This window comes from Chiloscyllium plagiosum, unplaced genomic scaffold (assembly GCF_037043375.1).
Source record: "Chiloscyllium plagiosum isolate Xiang-an unplaced genomic scaffold, Cpla_swu_hap1 HiC_scaffold_4, whole genome shotgun sequence".
Taxonomy (NCBI): Eukaryota; Metazoa; Chordata; class Chondrichthyes; order Orectolobiformes; family Hemiscylliidae; genus Chiloscyllium; species Chiloscyllium plagiosum.
In genome coordinates, this window is record NW_028270142.1 from 2,428,701 (window position 1) to 2,448,800 (window position 20,100).

The 20,100-nt window shown below is 43.3% G+C and overlaps 1 long non-coding RNA gene across 1 annotated transcript in view; it reads right to left on the reverse strand.

Annotated features, from left to right (window-relative positions):
• LOC148150067 (uncharacterized) overlaps nucleotides 1-20,100 on the reverse strand; it is a 445,656-nt gene that overhangs the window by 289,421 nt on the left and 136,135 nt on the right. The gene's annotated exons all lie outside the window — the stretch shown is intronic.

Here is a 20,100-nt window from a genome sequence, read left to right on the forward strand (position 1 = left end):
CAGTGAGGTTGTGTATGGTCTGGAAGATGATGGTTTGGTGATGGGGGTGGGGTCATGGTTGAGGGGGTTGGTAAGAGGAGGTGTCTTTGAGGTGGCACCTGCAGTCCTCATGTTCGCCATGGGAAATTGCCCGTAGAGTCTAGGGATGTGCAAGTTAGGGGATTTTGTAATATGGAAGATAGGGTTACAGGGATAGGTTAGGGGGGGTGCATCTGGGTGGGCTGTTTCTCAGAGGGTCAGTGTGAACTCGATGGGCTGAATGGCCTGCTTTCACCTTGTAGGTATTCTATGACTTTATGATTCTCTGATTCTACATCAAATTCAATTCCAGCATCATGTCTTCCCTTGAGAACCTACAATAGAATTTTTATTAATATTAACAGCACTGTAGAAAATGATGTTGTTGTTCTTTGTATATCTTGTTTCGATGTCATCTTGCCAAGATGAAGCCTTCAGGGTTCTCCTGATTTCCTTAAAAACTAAAATCTCTGCCATGGATCAGTGTGTCGAGTTTGTGCTCCTTTTGTTTAACGTACAGAACAACCTCAATTATCCAAGCGAGATGGGCGGGAAGTATCTTGTTCGGATAATGGATAATGTTTTTACGGGACCTTGAGACCTCGTTCAGATAATCCAAAAATTGAATAAATGATGTTCAGATAAAGGGATTCTGTGTTCATACTGGCATGGATCCTGGGGGGAGGTTGCACACGTCAATGGTGAGGCCTCTTCTGGAGCACTGTGCCCAGTTCTGGTCTCCCTGTTATAGGAAGGATATTATCAAGCTGTAGAGGGTTCAGAAGAGCTTTAGATTGGATTCCCCACAGTGTGGAAACAGGCCCTTCAGCCCAACAGGTCCACACCAACCCTCTGAAGAGTAAACCCACTCAGACCCATTACCCTCCCCTATATTTATCCCTGACTAATGCATCTAACACTATGGGCAATTTAGCATGGCCAGTTCACCTGACCTGCACATCTTTGTGACTGTGGGAGGAAACCTGCACAGACACGGGGAGAATGTGCAAGCTCCAAACAGACAGTCACCTGAGGTGGGAATCGAACCTGGGTCACTGGTGCTGTGAGGCAGCAGTGTTAACCACTGAGCCATCATGCCAGGATGCTGTTGGGAATGGAAGGCTTGAGTTATAAGGAGAGGCTGGATAGGCTGGTCCTTTCTTTGCTGGAATTAAGAGGTTGAGGGATGACCTTGTCGAGATTTATAAAATCATAAGGGGCATGGGTAGGGTGAATGGGTAGGGTTGGGGATTTCAAGACTCGGGAGCATACCTTTAAGGTGAGAGGAGAAAGATTTTAAAAAGCCATGGGGACAACATTTTAACATGAATAAAAAATATTTGGAGGGATCTGGGCCAATCGCAGGCAGGTGGGACCAGTTTAGTTTGGGAACATGGTCAGTGTGGACAGGTTAGATGGAAGGGTCTGTTTCTATGCTGTATGAGTCTATGACGCTGGTACTCTATCTATAACCAAAAGCACGAGAATGGACCAAGTAAACCCAAAAGTAAAACCAATTGGCAAGATTTTCCCTTCTACAACTCAATTGAAACAAAATCTTATTTCAGTTGTTCGTAAAGTGTTGGAAAAGGTTATAAGAGAAAGGATTTATAATCATCTAGAAAAGAATAATTTGATTAGGAATAGTCAGCACGGTTTTGAGAAGGGTAGGTCATGCCTCACAAACCTTATTGAGTTCTTTGAGAAGGTGACCAAACAGGTAGATGAGAGTAAACTGGTTGATGTGGTGTATATGGATTTCAGCAAGGCGTTCGATAAGGTTCCCCACAGTAGGCTATTGTACAAAATTTGGAGGAATGGGATTGTGGGAGATATAGCAGTTTGGATCAGTAATTGGCTTGCTGAAAGAAGACAGAGGGTGATGGTTGATGAGAAATGTTCATCCTGGGGTCCAGTTACTAGTGGTGTACCGCAAGGGTCGGTGTTGGGTCCACTGCTGTTCGTCATTTTTATAAATGACCTGGATGAGGGAGTAGAAGGGTGGGTTAGTAAATTTGCAGATGACACTAAGGTCGGTGGAGTTCTGGATAGTGACGAAGGATGTTGTAGGTTACAGAGAGACATAGATAAGCTGCAGAGCTGGGCTGAGAGGTGGCAAATGGAGTTTAATACAGACAAGTGGGAGGTGATTCACTTTGGTCGGAGTAACCGGAATGCAAAGTACTGGGCTAATGGTAAGATTCTTGGCAGTGTAGATGAGCAGAGAGATCTCAGTGTCCAGGTACACAGATCCTTGAAAGTTTCCACCCAGGTTGACAGGGTTGTTAAGAAGGCATACAGTGTTTTAGCTTTTATTAATCGAGGGATTGAGTTCCGGAACCATGAGGTTATGCTGCAGCTGTACAAAACTCTGGTGTGGCCGCACTTGGAGTATTGTGTACAGTTCTGGTCACCGCATTATAGGAAGGATGTGGAAGCTTTGGAAAGGGTGCAGAGGAGATTTACTAGGATGTTGCCTGGTATGGAGGGAAGGTCTTACGAGGAAAGGCTGATGGACTGGAGGCTGTTTTTGTTAGAGAGAAGAAGATTGAGTGGTGACTTAATAGAGACATATAAATAATCAGAGGGTTAGATAGGGTGGACAGGGAGAGGCTTTTTCCAAGTATGGGGACAGCAAACACGAGGGGGCATAGCTTTAAATTGAGGGGTGATAGATATAGGACAGATGTCAGAGGTAGTTTCTTTACTCAGAGAGTAGTAAGGGTATGGAATGCTTTGCCTGCAACAGTAGTAGATTCGCCAACTTTAAGTACATTTAAGTCGTCATTGGACAAGCATATGGACGTACATGGAATAGTGTAGGTGGGATGGGCTTTAGATTGGTATGACAGGTCGGCGCAACATCGAGGGCCGAAGGGCCTATAATGTTCTATGTTCTATGTTAAAATCAACTGTATATCAAAACACGATTAACAAGCAACTACAGTCAATATAAATTATAAATTGCTCATTATATCATAGCTTTTCCAAATACAGTTTTCATAGAATTACTATATAGTCCACTTAAAGCAATGACACAAACTTCACCCCCAAACATTTCCAAAATTCTGAATTACCACAAAAGTCTAGTTCATTCCTTCAAAGATGTAGCCAGTGATCTACATTCAACTGCAGCTCCCAATCAACCTGTGACCCGTGGGCAGGGGGGAATGGCCCACTATTACAACATCTCAGCCCTGTCCTTAACAGCCTTGATGGTGAGAATCCAACAGAAAGGTCTTTCTCTGAACCATCAGTAGCAGCCCTATGCACTGAATGGGTGGAACCGGATAACTACTTCCTTTAAAATAATAGTAGCAATAACATTAACCTTATTTTCCTTTATCTCCGCTCCACAATTTGCCTCCCATGTTCCTTAATGCTAATGATGGGACAGATAATATGGGACTAAACACTCGCAAGAAACTGCAGACAGCAACATCAGCATCTATATACATTGCAGGTCCTGGGAGGAACAGTTGACTTCCGGCACTTGCTTTCCACATCAATGTGCCTGAGCAAGTGTCCTGCCCATTCTCCACGATGGCATGGTTGGATGGGTTGGTGCCAGTGATGTCATGTCCCATATTTGTGTGATAATTGAAATAACTCCACGAAGGTGAATATCCCATTACCAAGTCACCCTTTATTTATAGATGTATAGTACATGACACTGACCCAGTTAGCTCAGAGCCAGGTTCCTAGAGTGGACAGAACCCTGATACTTCTGTTTCTATTTGTCAGCCAGGGCTCCCTGATTGGACCGGATTAACAGCCCCAATCAGGGAACTCCTATTCTATGAGGTCGACCTGGCTGACCTCGTTACAATCATCACAATAACCAATGGCGTAAAGCAAGGTGACATCATGGCTCCCAAACCATCAACCTTTTTGGTTTGAATTCCCCAACCTTGATGCTGCTGTCAGAGACATATCTGCATGAATCAATGTTAGTTTTGATTCTGGGAAGCCTTTCACCGTCTCCAGGCTATGTGCATCCACCGATGTCACAGTGGCAGTAACACAGAGAGCACCTGTGTGTCGGTGAATGGCTCCCAAGCTGCACACAACAAGGATCACTTCCAAACGGTGACAAATGAATGTACCAAAAAGCCCTGGTCTCCAGATTCATTTCCACAAGATTTTATGCCAGTTCCCTTCTTCTACAGATACAGAATGTGGGAACTCTATAGAAATGAGACTCTCGACAGAAGAAAAATTTTCACCAAAGACTCAAACCTTATTTACTTTTAGATGATCATTTAGAACAAAATACTGACATCATCAGCATTGACTACAACGATACCAGAGTCAGATCACAATTGGGAAGTGAGTAAAGGTTGTTAAATGTAAATGTGGGTTCAAGCTGGAGCAGGTGAAAGGAAGGCAACAGAGGAATCGACCGGACCCCTTTCCCTAACCAGGAGCATAGATGTAAAAGATTAATGGATAATAATGTACAGCAATATGACATACCGATACCCCGATCTATCATCGGCCAGGCTTCCCTTCTGTGTTGGTATTGTCATTCTCGAATATAAATGACTTGGCATCATTGCTACTAATTATTTTAATAAGATGTTACATGATTTAATATTCTGACATGCATTTTAAATTTCTTCACAGGATGGGTCGTTATTGGCAAGTTTGCTGTCTTTCTCCTTTGTAACTGTTTCTGCAAAGATGGTGATGGACCCTGCACTTGAACTTTGCTCGAACGGTGCTGGTGTAACAATGAAGGAGCATGGTGTGGGTCTCAGGCAGCAGTGTGTGACTTGGACAGGACACAAAGAGGTGATAATATTCCCAGGACATTTGTCACATAATTGTATCTTGAGGAATGGGTACAGACAGAAGCCTCTGAAAACGTATTTGCAGCAGCAACAGAAAACAGGGTTCTTTGGGAGATAACGAGTAATCATTTTTACAAACTTGATTATTTAAGCTCATGAATTAAAATATTGCTGCCATTAAAAGTCACATAGGAATGTCACAATCAGGAAATCAAAAATTAATTAAGACTCCACATGATAATACAATGAAATGCCTAATTTAGAATTAGTAAATAGGTCACCAGCACAACAGTACTTTTCTATGAATAAAATTTAGAAAGACTGAACTGTAGGATGTTGCAGATGATTAATCCAAATAATCAGAGGCTGCACTGACAATTAATTTCACATTTGCTGATATGTTCATAATAAATTCCCAGTGTTTCCAGTAAAACAGAACCACAAAGTGGCATTGACATTATAATTGCTATTTACAGACTGAAAGTCAGCTGATGTGCATTTGCCAGCTTTGATCATCCAAAGGAAAGTATAGAGATCATTAAAAGGTAAAATACATTATTGCAAATTAAATATTTAATGGTACAGCTGAAATTCATGGGCCTAAATCTGTTTTTGCTTCTCGTATTAACACTGTATTTGTGTTTATTCATTTATTCTTGTCTTTTCCTTTTATAATTCACTTAAATAGATAACCAGAGGGAACCATATAAAACCAATTATACCGAGGATGCAGAAAGACTGAGCAAATCTCTAGTTAGTTCCTTCATTAATATCAATCAAAATGTGATTGTGTTGCCCACGGGGTAGAGGGTTGTGGGGAGGGGAGAGTGGGGCAGGGTGGTGGATTGGCCTTCATCATATCAGCTATAACCTGGAGGAGTGAGTCACCCACTTGTGGGGATCCCACCCTCCCTTGCTAACAGTCCTGTGGGTGTGCCTACTCACTGTGAACGGTTATCGATCAGGAAGGCAGTACACCACCACCTTCCCACCCAGCAACCCTCACATCAAACTAAAGATTATTTTTAAAATCTTTGAATCTAGTTTCCTCTTAATTACCTTTTTGTCTGTCTCTGATGTGCTTGATGATTTAGCCTCCTCCCCTGTTTCCACTAATTCAGGGGTTCCCCAAAACTTTACCCTCGCTCCTTCTTTGTTCTTTCTTTCTGAACACCTCCAGAAATCATCAGACAAGGGTTTATTCTTCAAATGAAATTTCCACTCGACACTCATTTACACAGGGAGCAGATGACTTTTTTTCACATATGTCGCAACTGTTTGATTGCTACACAGTGGACAGACTAATTAAAATGAGAATTCTTAACCCAAATTTCTGCCATTTCTACTGTCTCACAACTTCTGACCTGGTTTGGTGCTAACTTTCAAAGTACTGGCCAGTTTACAATTTGTTGACTCAACGTTAGCTCACAGCCACGTCTGTTCTTTATGTGGGGAGTAATCTTGGAAACAAAGAGAAGACAATGGAGGGATTGGAAAACAGGGATGTGAGTTTATCAAATGAGGTGTTGCTAAGTATAGAATTGTTTTCCTTGAAGCAGAGGAGACTGAAAGGGCATATGATTGAGATGTGTAAATAGGGTAGGAATCATTCCACTTGACAGAGAGATCAATGACCAGGAGGGCGATTGGTTTATGGGAAGGGGCAGAAGGTTTAGAGGAGACTTGAGTAAAAATGTTTTTGCCCAGAAGGTGACAGGTCTCTGTAAGAATGGTAGAGGCACAAACCCTCAGAACATTGAGGAAGTATTTGGAGGTGCACTTGTGATGCCAAGATATACAAGTCTTATTTTGCAATTCATTTCTGGGACTTCGGTATTGCTGGCTAGGCCAACATTTATTGCTTTTCCATAGTTGCCCTTAAGCTGTCTTCTTGAACTGTTGCAATCAATGTGTTATAGGTAAACCTGCAATGGTCTTAAGGAGGAAATTCCAGGACTTTACCCAGCGACACTGAAGGAACGCTGATATATTTCCAAGTCAGGATGGTCCCCAGCTTACAGGGGAAGTTGCAGGGGGTGGTGTTCCCAAGTATCTGCTGCCCTTGTCCTTCCGGATGGAATTTGTTGTGGGTTTGGAAGGTGCTGCCTGAGGATCCATTGCCCATAGCCTTTACAGTATCCAGTGCTTCCAAGCATTCCTTAATATCCTGGGAGTGAATCGAATTGGCTGAAGACTAGTATCTGTGATGCTGAGGACCGCTGGAAGAGGCCAAGATAGGTGGGTAAAGATTGCTGGAGATGCTTCAGCCCTCTCTTTTGTTGGGCCCTTCCAGCATTAAGGATGGGATATTTGTGAGGCTTCGTCCTCCAGCAGGTTGTTTAATTGTCCATCATTATTTTACAGCTGGATTTGTCAGGACTGTATAGCTTAGCTCTATCGATCACTTGCTGCTAATGCTGTTTGTTACCAACTAGTCCTGTTGGTAGCTTCACCAGGTTGGCACCTCATCTTCAGGTCCACCTGGTGCTGCTCCTGGCATGCCCTCCTGCACTCTCCATTGAACCCAGGGTTGATCCCCTGGCCTGATGGCACTGGTTGAGTGGGGGATATGCCGGGCTATGAGTTTGCAGGTTGTGCTGGAGTACAATTGAGACTTGATCCCCTGGCTTGACTAAACAAAAAAACAAAGAACTGCGGATTCTGAAAATCCGAAACAAAAACAGAAATTCCTGGAGAAACTCAGCAGGTGTAGCAGTACGTGTGGAGAGAAAGCATTTAACGTTTCAGATCCAGCAGCCCTTCATCAGAATGGTTCTAATGCCCAAGTGACTTAAACAACTACTAAATTTTGGAATAATTTAATTATGAAGATTTCTTACATTGAATCCACCCTCCAACATTAACTGTAATTCCTTGCTGAGGAATTGCTTCACTGCAGTGTCAGTATCAATGAAAGTTTCTGACAAAAATACAAAGCCATGGAAATGAGGGCAGGACATCCACACCTTGGCCATCTATCTGCTTCTTCTCCAGCTGCCTATTTTCTGACAAAGACACAGGCTTGGAAGCCCAGGCAGAGATCTCTGTAATGTAGGTCATTGGGACAGGACCCTGGAATGGAAAGCTGTAGTGTGAGCCTGAGGAAGTGTCGCCCGATCTGAAACCTTGACTCTGTGTCTCTATCCACAGATGCTGCCAGACCTGCTGAGCTTTCCCAGCACATTCTGTTTTTGTTTATTGTTCAGTGCAACCTCTTTCTATGAACAGTTGTCAAAATCTTTTGTTTTGCTATCTACAAGGCTATGCATATTTTTACATCATGGCAAGACAGGATCAGGAAATTATTCAGTGATGTAGTTCCATATTTTGTCTTTCCTTGAGCTTCCCCCTTACTCAAGAAATATCCGTCCATCACCAAAGTGTAGACAGCCAAGGTTTATTTCTTCCTTTTCTCAACTACTCACTGAAATGAAAATATGAAGATGGGGAATTTTCACAAAGTTAACAACAGCAGATTGCTCCCACTGTGCGTACACACACACACACAGTCAGAGACATTACATTTACAACTATCACTGTTAGAAAATGCTTGAATTCCTAGCTTCATTTGCCATAAGAATGCTTGTGAACAAAAGATTGAATGACACTTTATTCAATGCTTTTTGATGTGAAGAAAAAATTGTTTTGTCTGTTGCACAATTTTGCAAATTGGCTGTGCGATCGGAATGTTGTCTATGTTCTCTGTTCCGTTGCAGTTTACTTAAACTGTCTCTTCAAAAGAAGATTGCAGAGGTTTTGAGGTTTAACACGTAAAAGGTTAAAAACTGGAGTTTGCAGCAGTTGAGTAATTCAGCTGAAATGTCGGCGTTAAATCAGATGAAGGCTTTGTTCTAGTTTCCACTTGAGCTTTAACAAAATCCAAATACAGAAGCTTCATTCAGAAAATCAAACATAATGGAATTAGTGTGCCAGTAACTAGGGCTTTGTTTGGTGAACTGAAAGACTTGTATATTTTCTACAGAACTTATTTTTACATTTGATAAATGAACATTCAAGGTTCATGTACATCCGTATAATAAATTTAATTATTTATGATTCGCTGTATTTAATTGTGAACAAATATGAATTCCTTCAGGCTGTAATCCTGTTCTGTGTTAATTAGCCTCAGGAAATGTGTACCTGAAGTAAAGAGGAATTTGGGAGTGTAACTTGAGTCAATAATAAAGCCAGTAAACTGATTTTCATAAATAGAATAATTGCCACTTTCTGGTATATATGAGAACAAAATAAGAAGATATACAAACACACACTGTTTAGTTAATGACAGCATATAATGTTTCTGAGAATTGGAGGTTTGTGAGTGCTGTGTACACAAAATGCCCTCAGATATTCCCCCCTTAGCATTTTCTTTTGAGGCAAGTATTGCCTCAAAATGTGCTGTTCTAAAACCTTCTGAAAGATAACTTTTAAAGTGTTTCTGAGGGCTGAGCATCTGTACTGTGCTTTTCACCAAGTCACACAGTTCACTAAATGGTATAACACATCACACATCCAAAACAACAGCGTTCTACACAATATAAAAGAGTGCTTGCACTTCGGGTCATCTGCAATTAGAAATACTGTAACATGTTCAATAATGAAGATTCATAGCAGTAACGTGGCTCAGATTGTAATGTCTTCAGAAGGTGAGAGTTGAAGTGTCTGAAATGATAAAGGAATTCAATAATGTAGATGCAGAGAAACTGTTTCCTCTTGTGGGGGAAGGTCCAGAACAGGAACATGCAATTTAATGTTTGAGATAAACCATGCTAGACGTCAGGAAGCAAGTTTTCACATAAAGATCAGTGTTACTCATCCTGCCACATGGCTATGATACTGACTGAATAGGAATTTTCAACACTGAGATCGTAGAGCACGGGTGTGAAAGAATATAGCAGGGTAAAATCACCATGGTCTTACCAGACCATAGGGTGCTCTCTCAGTATATAGACAGAGAGAGAGATGGTGGGGGAGGTGGTTTAACCTGAGGGTCACTGTGCCTCAGGTGAGGGTTGGGGAAGAGGTTGAGAAGGAGAGTTCTTTATAGTAACCTCAGCTGGTGTCACTTCCCATCACAAACCAGCTTTCCAGCCAACTGAGCAAAAGAAACCTGGTAAATAGTGTTGAAGTGCAGAATATATTGAAAAGATCAGATTGAATGGTAGCATAATCTAACGAACTGAGAGATCAACTTGTTCCTGTGCTCCAATCAACCACATGTCACATAAAAATGGGAGCCAGCAGTTCACTCAACACATGGCTATTAGAAAACTGAAGAAAATTACGTCCTAAATTTCTTGTCTGTGTTTTGTGTATATTTACAGCTAGCATACACAGGTTCAATAATTGATCCGAAAGAGCTTTCATACTTTATTTTAGATATATCCAAACTTTAGCATCTGATTTAACTCAGAGATACAATCATACATATTCAACAGCTGCACAAAACCTGGCAAACACTACCATCTTCAAGATTTCCTTTTCTAACCTACTTTATAAAACATGAAGAGAAAGCTCCTACATCGACAAGTAATTAGGTGACCAAAAAGAAGCTATTTAAGCTTCACTGTCTTTTGCCTACATCTCATCAATCTTACTTTGTATATTGAAAAGCTCAGACACAAAGTATATAACCTATTGTTTATTAATGTCAAAGTTCATACTTTGAAATCGGACAGCAGTATAATTACTTACTATTTTCCCCAAAGTGCCTGTTATAATTTACATTGAATGGTGGGATTTCTAACTAAATTGCCACCTGCCCTCCCAAGGATTTCTCACAGAATGACCAAGTTTCTATTTTATATAATGTAATGCCAGCTGTTTCAGGTAAATCTGATTTTGAAAAATTGGCTTTGGCCAGCTGCATAATCCATTCTTTGTGAGAACCTGCAATGAGAGGATGACAGCTATTCAGTGGCAAACATCCGCCCCAAGTCGAGTTCTCTTTTTTTTCACAACTTTCTTCAGAAAACAGTTAGCCTACATTCATCTCTGGGTTAGTTCTAGCACTGCATTTGTAGCTGGCTCATTTCCTGAGGTCCTTGTGGGGGATGGAGGCAGAGAATTTACATATTTTCACCACCCTTTCTGAAGAGTTTTTAAGATTTCAAAGTTTTCCCTTTGAGTATGAAAACTGATTATTCATCAGCCAGTTATCTTAGTCATTGGTCAATTACATTTTAAATTTGTCTGTTGCCTTTAGCAGCTCCATATCTTTCTTCTCTGCCTGTTCAGATCACAATGAAGTAAATGTTCACCAACATTAACTAACAATATCACTGTTTTTGGATGAGCCATTTCTAAATTAATCATGGGAAGATATATGCTCTCACAAAGATCTTGCACAGACACAGTTGGCTGGTGTTCACTGTGCTCCTCCTTGTGTTTTCTACTTCCCACATAGCTGCTTCACTCTGGCCACGAGCCTCCTCCTGCCTGAGGGCCTGGTCCCACTTGCCAAACAGGTAGCGATTTCTGTCAGGTTCCAGCAGGAATCATCGAATCCCTACAGTGCGGAAAGAGGCCATTCAGCCCAAAGAATCCAAAGAACATCCCACTAGGCCCACCCCATCCCCATAACTCTGCACAGGCTAACCTACCTAACATGCACGTCCCTGGAGACTGTGGGGCAATTTTCTTTTAAGAATGGCCAATCCACCTAACTTGCAAATCTTTGGACTGGAGTAAGATCTGGATATGAAAATGAGATCCATGGGTTGAAATCTCTCTGTACATTAGAACACATTTCAGCATTCCAGAAAAAAATCATACTGGACTTAATACATTCCTGATGAAGGGCTCCTGCCTGAAACGTTGATTTTCCTGCTCCTCAGATGCTGCCTGACCTGCTGTGCTTTTCCAGCACCACTCTAATCTTGACTCTGACCTCCAGCATCTGCAGTCCTCACATTCACCTCAATACAGCAACTCGTTTTTTTTTCTTTCTCTCCTCGAGTGCCACCAGACCTGCTGAGTTTCTCCAGCACGCTCTGTTTTCATTTCAGATTTCCAGCATGTCTTTTGTGTGAGTATACAGCTCACCCTGGTCCCTTACACATAGTTATTTCACTCCAAAATATCTGAAGGGCATTGAGTGAGAACAGGCACGTGAGGTAAATACTCAAGCTTGTGAAGATTCCAACATGTCCGTTCAGTTGTAACTGTGACATAAATGCAGTCTGAAGAAGTTTGAAGCATTTTGAACTTGATCCAACATTCCAATTGTTTGTTGACTGTTCCAAATTGTGAAAAAATGATAGTTACAAGGTTAAACCATGTTTAATTCGGAGCATTCTTTTAAGGGATTTATAGCATTTCAATAACCTGTGTGTACAGCAGTGGGCCTTAACGTCTTTTCTAAGTACCTCCTGGATGGTTGTCTATAAGTTCAAGAAGAAAGGAAGAGAACAAGCCCCATCTATATCACCGGAGCCTAAGTGGAGAGGGTCAAGTGCATTAAGTTCCTCAGAGTGACGACAACCAACAGCCTGTCCTGGATTTCCCACGTAGATGCAACAGTCAAGCAGGCACAGCAGCACCTCCTCTTCCTCAGGTGGCTCAGGAAATGTGGCATGTCCATAAGGTCTCTCACCAGCTTCTAAAGATACACCATTGAGAGCATACTGTCCAAGTGCATAATGACCTGGTATGACAACTGCTCTGCCCAGGACTGTAAGAAACTACAGAAGGTGGTGCACAGCCCAGACCGACACGAAAGCTGACTTTCCATCCATGGACTCCGTTTACATAGTTCACTGCCACAGTAAGGCTGCCAACATCATCAAAGACTCATCGCACCCTGATAATGCTCACCTACAACCTGAGATAAATGGGAGGGGGGATGGGGCTAGGGGAAAGGTAGCTGAGAGTGTGATAGGAGGATGAAGGTGGGGGGGTAATGGTGATGGGTTAGAGGAGAAGGTGAAGATGGACAGGTAGGAGAGTTCAAGAGGGTGGTGCTGAGATAGAAGGTTGGATGTGGAATAAGGTGGGGGGAGGGAAATGAGAAAACCGGTGAAATCCACATTGATGCCGTGTGGTTAGAGGGTCCCAAGGAGGAAGATGATGCATTCTTCCTCCAGGCATCGGATGATGAGGGAGTGGCGATGGAGGAGGCCCAGGACCTGTATGTCCTTGACAGAGTGGGAGGGGAGTTGAAGTGTTGGCCAGGAGGTGGTGGGGTTGTTTGGTCCGGGTGTCCCAGAGATGTTCTCTGAAGTGGTCTGCAAGTAGGCATCCAGTCTCCCCAATGTAGAGGAGATCGCCTCGGGAGCCTTGGATGGAGGGGAGGGGTGAGGTGTGGGTGCAGGTTTCACAAATCCTGCAGCAGCAGGGGAAAGTGCCAGGAGGGGAGGATGGGTTGTTGGTTGGGGGGTGGGGGGGAGGTGGACCTAACAAGGAAGTTGTGGAAGGAATAGTCTTTATGGAAACTTGATAGGGGTGGGGAGGGATATATATGTCTGGTGGTGGGGTCCATTTGTAGATAAATTTGATTTAATCAAATGAAGTTGCTGCTCAGCAAAGATGCTGAATGCTTCTCTTTAACTATAACAGTCCTGACTCTGATAGCAAAGTCACCTCTCAGTCATGGGCTCAGCAATCAGCTGATCCTGCAGGCATTAGCTTCCTGAACAAGTCTGACCCACTATTGTGTTACACAGAGAACATAGAACTGCCCAAACATTTCTCTTCACACTTAGGTACGGGTAAATGATCCCAAATCCCAATTTGAAGATGAGCAATAGAATTTCCCTAGTGTCCAGGTCAATATGTATATCCTTCAACAAACAGAACAAAAAGAGATTCATTGATCATCACTGCACCCTCCTCCCAACAACAGTTATATTCTCACGTTCCCTCCATTACATGCAAAGCCTTTCCTGACTTGCTCTCCCTACCTTCCCATTCTCCCTCACAGCAATAACCCTGTATGGCCTGTACACTGCCTCCTCACTCCCTGGAACACCTCAAAGTGTTCCTCACCACATCCACCAGCTCAAACTACCATGTTACCCATTTGTGGTGGCAGTTAGTCTCCTCATAGCAATACAGGAGAGGACATTCTATAACAGGTCAAAGGAACATGAGAGAGAATTGGGGGAGTGCCAGGTATCTGTGGTCTCTCTTTTTTCAAGGAAGGAATTCTCACTCTCGCAGGAGAAACCAGGAGTCCCTCCTGCGAGGATACAGAGTCATCCATGTCCTGACACCAGAATACGTTACACCTGCCATCCCACCACAGGGTCACATTAACCAGGCTCTGAGTAACCAGGCGCCGCGACACTGTCTGCTGCTTATGTCATTCAACTGCTCCCAACAAGCCTGTTAGTGCCTGGAAAAACCATTCAGTTTGAGAACTATCTTTGAAAGCAGTGAACACTGACCATCCTCGACACCGTGATTTGAGGCATTGGCAGTTTATCAGGTGGGTACAGCTTTAGAGAATCAAAGAATCCTTACAGTATGGAAATAGACCATTCAGCCCATCCAATCCACACTAACCCTCTGAAGAGTCAAGAGAGTGGTGCTGGAGAAGCACAGCAGGTCAGGCAGCATCCGAGGAGCAGGAGAATCGATGTTCCGAGCAGCATTCTCCTGCCCCTTGGATGCTGCCTGACCTGCTGTGCTTTTCCAGCACCACTCTCTCGACTTGAATCTCCAGCATCTGCAGTCCTCACTTTCACCTGACCCTCTGAAGAGCATGCCACCCAGATCCAAGCCCCTACCCTATCCCCATAACCCTACATTTTGAACGTGTATATAAGATGGCTGGAACCCCATTTCTTATTGACCAAACTTACATTTTGATGTTGATTTTCTTTTGTGTTGCTATGGTCTAGCTGACTCAGATAGGGCTGACACCACCAACTGTAATCAGAGAGAGTTTAATTGGGTTTTCTTTCAATGAAATGCAGAGTATTTATAGGCAGCCAGTGAGTATATAAAAGGGAACATTTCTTGACTTGCAACTTTAACACAAAGCAACATTCATTGCCATCACACATGGGAAATCTGGATGTATGCTGCACATAATTCTTCAATAATTTCAGTAATCATCAAAGAATGTACCACATTCCTGATATGCATTGCCAGTGGGGATGGTTCTGGCGGGCAATGCAAACTCAATGTCAAGACATAAACTGGTTTATAGCAGTGGTGTTTTTTTAACTGGCTGGTTTCCATTTATTAACATCATGAGATTCAAATGATATGGTAAATTTGAAACCAGCATTTCTGTTTGTTTTAAGGTCCCCAATAAACAGATCAGATCAAAGCTGTACTGTTCTGCCACAATCATTTCTGAATGTCGTGGATAATAGAAATTTTGGAAAGCATTAGGATTGATAAGTCCCCAGGGCCAGGCCAGATTTATCCCGGGCTGTGCCAAGAAGCGAGAAAGGAGGTTGCTAAGCCGCTGGCGAGGATATTTGCTTCCTCACTCTCCACGGGAGTCATACCAGAGGATTGGAGGGAGGCGAATGTTGTTCCTCTTTTCAAGAAGGGTAATAGGGAAATCCCTAGCAATTACAGACCAGTCAGTCTTACGTCTGTGGTCAGCAAGGTTTTGGAAAGAATTCTGAGGGATTTGATTTATGACTATTTGGCAAAGCATAGTGTGATTAAAGGCAGTCAGCGTGGCTTTGTGAGGGGCAGGTCATGCCTCACAAATCTTATTGAGTTCTTTGAGGAGGTGTCAATACAGGTCGATGAAGGTCGAGCAGTGGATGTGGTGTATATGGACTTCAGCAAGTCATTTGATAAGGTTCCCCATGGTAGGCTCATTCATAAAGTCAGGAATTATGGGATAAAGGGAGATTTGGCTACCTGGATTCAGAATTGGCTGGCTGACAGAAGGCAGAGAGTGGTTATCGATGGAAAGTATTCTGCCTGGAGGTCAGTGTTGAGTGGGGTCCCACAGGGCTCTGTTCTTGGGCCTCTGCTCTTTGTAGTTTTTATAAATGACTTGGATGAGGAGGTTGAGGGGTGGGTTAGTAAATTTGCAGATGACACAACGGTTGGAGGTGCAGTCGATAGTATAGAGGGCTACTGCAGGCTGCAGCGTGACATAGACAGGATGCAGAGCTGGGCTGAGAAATGGCAGATAGAGTTCAACCTGGATAAATGCGAAGTGATGCATTTTAGAAGGTCAAACTCGAATATTGATTAAAGACAGGATTCTTGGCAGTGTGGAGGAACAGAGGGATCTGGGTGTGCAAGTACATAGATCCCTCAAAGTTGCCACCCAAGTGGATAGGGTTGTTAAGAAAGCATATGGTATTTTGGCTTTCATTAACAGGGGGATCGAGTTTAAGAGCCACGAGGTTTTGCTGCAGCTCTACAAGTCCCTGGAATATTGTGTCCAGTTCTGGTCGCCCTACTATAGGAACGATACAAAGGCTTTGGAGAGGGTGCAAAGAAGGTTTACCAGGATGCTGCCTGTACTGGAGGGCTTGCCTTATGAAGAAAGGTTGACTAAGCTCGGACCTTTCTCTCTGGAGAGAAGGAGGAAGAGAGGAGACCTGATCGAGGTGTACAAAATAATGAGATTAAAAATCACACAACACCAGGTTATAGTCCAACAGGTTTAATTGGAAGCACACTAGCTTTCGGAGCGACGCTCCTTCATCAGGTGATAGTGGAGAGCTCGATCGTAACACAGAATTCTGTGTTACGATCGAGCTCTCCACTACCACCTGATGAAGGAGCATCGCTCCAAAAGCTAGTGTGCTTCCAATTAAACCTGTTGGACTATAACCTGGTGTTGTGTGATTTTTAACTTTGTACACCCCAGTCCAACACTGGCATCTCCAAATCATGAAAATAGTGAGAGGAATAGATAGAGTCAATAGCCAGAGAGTTTTCCCCAGGGCAGGATTGACTGGTACGAGGAGTCATAGTTTGAAGATATTAGGAGGAAGGTATAAAGGAGATGTCAGAGGTAGGCTCTTTCCGCAGAGAGTTGTGAATGCATGGAATGCGTTGCCAGCTGTGGTGGTGGAAGCAGAGTCATTGGGGACATTTAAGCAACTGCTGGACATGCACATGGATAGCAGTGAGTTGAGGGATGAGTAGGTTAAGTTATTATATTTTACATTAGAATTAAATCTCAGCACAACATCGTGGGCCAAAGGGCCTGTTCTGTGCTGTATGTTTCTATGTTCTATGTTCTAATAGAACAGCCCACAGAGAAAGGCAATTCCACTGATATCACCTTGATTCACAATGGCGGGAGCACCCAGCATATCAGTGTGAAGACAAGCTTGGAGCAGTCATTACTAGCTTTATTCAGAAAGGTTGAGTAGATGATTGTTCTCAGACTCCTCCTGAGGTTCCGCGTATCACAGATACAAGTCTTCAGCCACATTGACTACACATTACATAAGTAAGCAGCAGATGGCACTGGATACTCCAGAGGCTATTGGCCTTCACCAAATCTCAACAAATGTCCTGAAGACTTGGCCTCCAGACATAGCCATGCCCCAAGACAAGGATACCTGTAACACTGGCATCTACTCAGCCTTGTGGTAGATTTCCAAGGTCAGCAGTCACACGGCACCTGATGAAGGAGCAGCGCTCCGAAAGCACGTACTTCCAAATAAATCTGCTGGAGTATAACCTGGTGTTGTGTGATTTCTGACTTTGTCCACCCCAGTCCAACACCGGCATCTCCACATTGCAGATTTCCAAGGTAAGTCCAGTCTATTTAAGCAAAACAAAGTGAATTCAGCTAATTACTGCCCCATCCATCTACTCCTTATCATCGGCAAAGTGATAAAGCTGTAGTCCACTGTGCTATCAAATGGCAATTATTCAACAATAAGCTGCTCACTTACAGTTCTACCAGGGCCACTCAGCATCTGAACTCAATAAGACTTACCACAAATGTGGATGAAAAGCTAAATTCCTGACGTGATCTGAGACTGACTGCCCTTGACAACAAGGCAGCATTGACCAAGTATGATCATTGAAGAGACCTGGCAAAAACTGAAGTCATTGGGAATCAAGGTGAAAGCTCTCCACCAATTGAAGATACCAGCACAAAAGAAGTTGTTTGAGGGGAATCCTTGTAGTCCTTGGGCATTGCTGCTGGAGTTCTTCAAGATGGTGTCCCTGGACCAGCATCTTCAGGATGGTGTCCCTGGACCAGCATCTTCAAGATGGTGTCCCTGGACCAGCATCTTCAGGATGGTGTCCCTGGACCAGCATCTTCAGGATGGTGTCCCTGGATTAGCATCTTCAGGATGGTGTCCCTGGACCAGCATCTTCAGGATGGTGTCCCTGGACCAGCATCTTCAGGATGGTGTCCCTGGATTAGCATCTTCAGGATGGTGTCCCTGGACCAGCATCTTCAGGATGGTGTCCCTGGACCAGCATCTTCAAGATGGTGTCCCTGGACCAGCATCTTCAAGATGGTGTCCCTGGACCAGCATCTTCAGGATGGTGTCCCTGGACCAGCATCTTCAACTGCTTATGACCTTGTCCTCATAACGTCAGAACTGAGAATGGTCACTAATGATGGCACAGTGTTCAGATATTCACAACTCCTCAGGTACTAAAGCAATCTGTATCCATACAAAGCAAGACTAGACAACATTTCAGTCATTTAAATGCCAAACCAGGGCTATCTCCAACTGGAAATAATTTAACCATTTTCCAATTGATATTCAAGAGATTTATTTTTGATGACTCTCCCACTATCAACAGCTTAGGGGTTTACATTGTTCAGAAAGCTACATAAATATTGTGATTACAAGAGCAAGTCAGAAGTTGGGAATTAATTTGAGGTGATAATTCACTTCCTGACTTTCCAAAGTTGACTACCATCTAGAAGCCAGGAGTGTGATGAACTACACCCCATTTGCCAGGATGATGATGTTTCCCACAGTACACAGAACTTCAACAATATCTCAGACAAAGCAGCCCATTTAATCAGCATCCAACAACCAAGCAAAGTATTCTCTCCTTCCACCACCAACACACAGTGGTTGCAGTGTGTATTATATACAGAATGTGTTGCAGCACAAAGTTTCTTTAACAACACGTTCTGAACTCACAGCCTCTACCACTCAGAAGGACAAGGGCAGCAGGCATACGTAAAAACACCAAGCTGCAGGTTCTGCTCCAAACCACACGACATCCTGATTTGGAACATTAGTGATGTTCTTTCAGTGGATTGAACTTCCTGCTTCAAAACATTGACTGTTCATGTACCCGACAGTCTGCAGCAGCTCAGGAAGGCCACTCATCCCCACCCACCCAAGGCTGATGGGGGAATCAACAACTAATACTGCACTTGCCAACAATTCCCATGAATGAATAAAATAAAAGGTCCTTTATATTTGCAAACATTATGGAAAGTACATTTCAGATTTTCATGCTAAACATTACCAATATTCACCCACTTTCTCGCAAGACCCTCTCCGTCACACATCAGTGCAATTTGGTCAAATAAATGACACAGCAATTAAGATTACTTGCTTTAGGAAATAGAAGGAAATCATCTTTCTTTTTTTCACTGATGGAATGTGGGCATCAGTGGCTGGGCCCAGTATTTATTGCCCATCCCTAGTTGCCCCTTGTTGTTGACCCAGCTGCCTACTTGAGCTGCTGCAGTCTATGTGCTGTGGGTTGACCCACAATGCCCTTAGGGAGGGAATTCCAGGATTTTGACCCAGTGACAATGAAGGAACGGCGATGTATTTACAAGTCAGGATGGTAGTGGTTTAGAGAGGAACTTGCAGGGGGTGGTATTCCCATGTATCTGCTGCCTTGTCCTTCTAGATGGAAGTGGTCATGGGTTTGGAAGCTGTTGTCTAAGGAGCTTTCATTTATTGTATTGTCAAAATAGTTCTTCTGAGATTGGAACCCCATGGCCATATGAATGAGTTAAAGTACAGAAGAGCGTGCTAGGCCTTTTCTCATTGGAACGGAGAAGGATGAGGGGTGACTTGATAGAGGTGTATAAGATGATCGGGGAATAGATAGAGTAGACAATCAGAAACTTTTTCCCCGGGTACAACAGAGTGTTACAAGGGGACATAAATTTAAGGTGAAGGGTGGAAGGTATAGGGGAGATGTCAGGGATAGGTTCTTTACCCAGAGAGTGGTGGGTATTTGGAATGCGCTGCCTGTGGGAGTGGCAGAGTCAGAATCATTGGTGAACTTTAAGCAGCAATTGGATAGGTACATGGATGAGTGCTTAAGCTAGGACAAATGTTCGGCACAACATCGTGGGCCGAAGGGCCTGTTCTGTGCTGTATTGTTCTATGTTCTATGTTCTAAGACT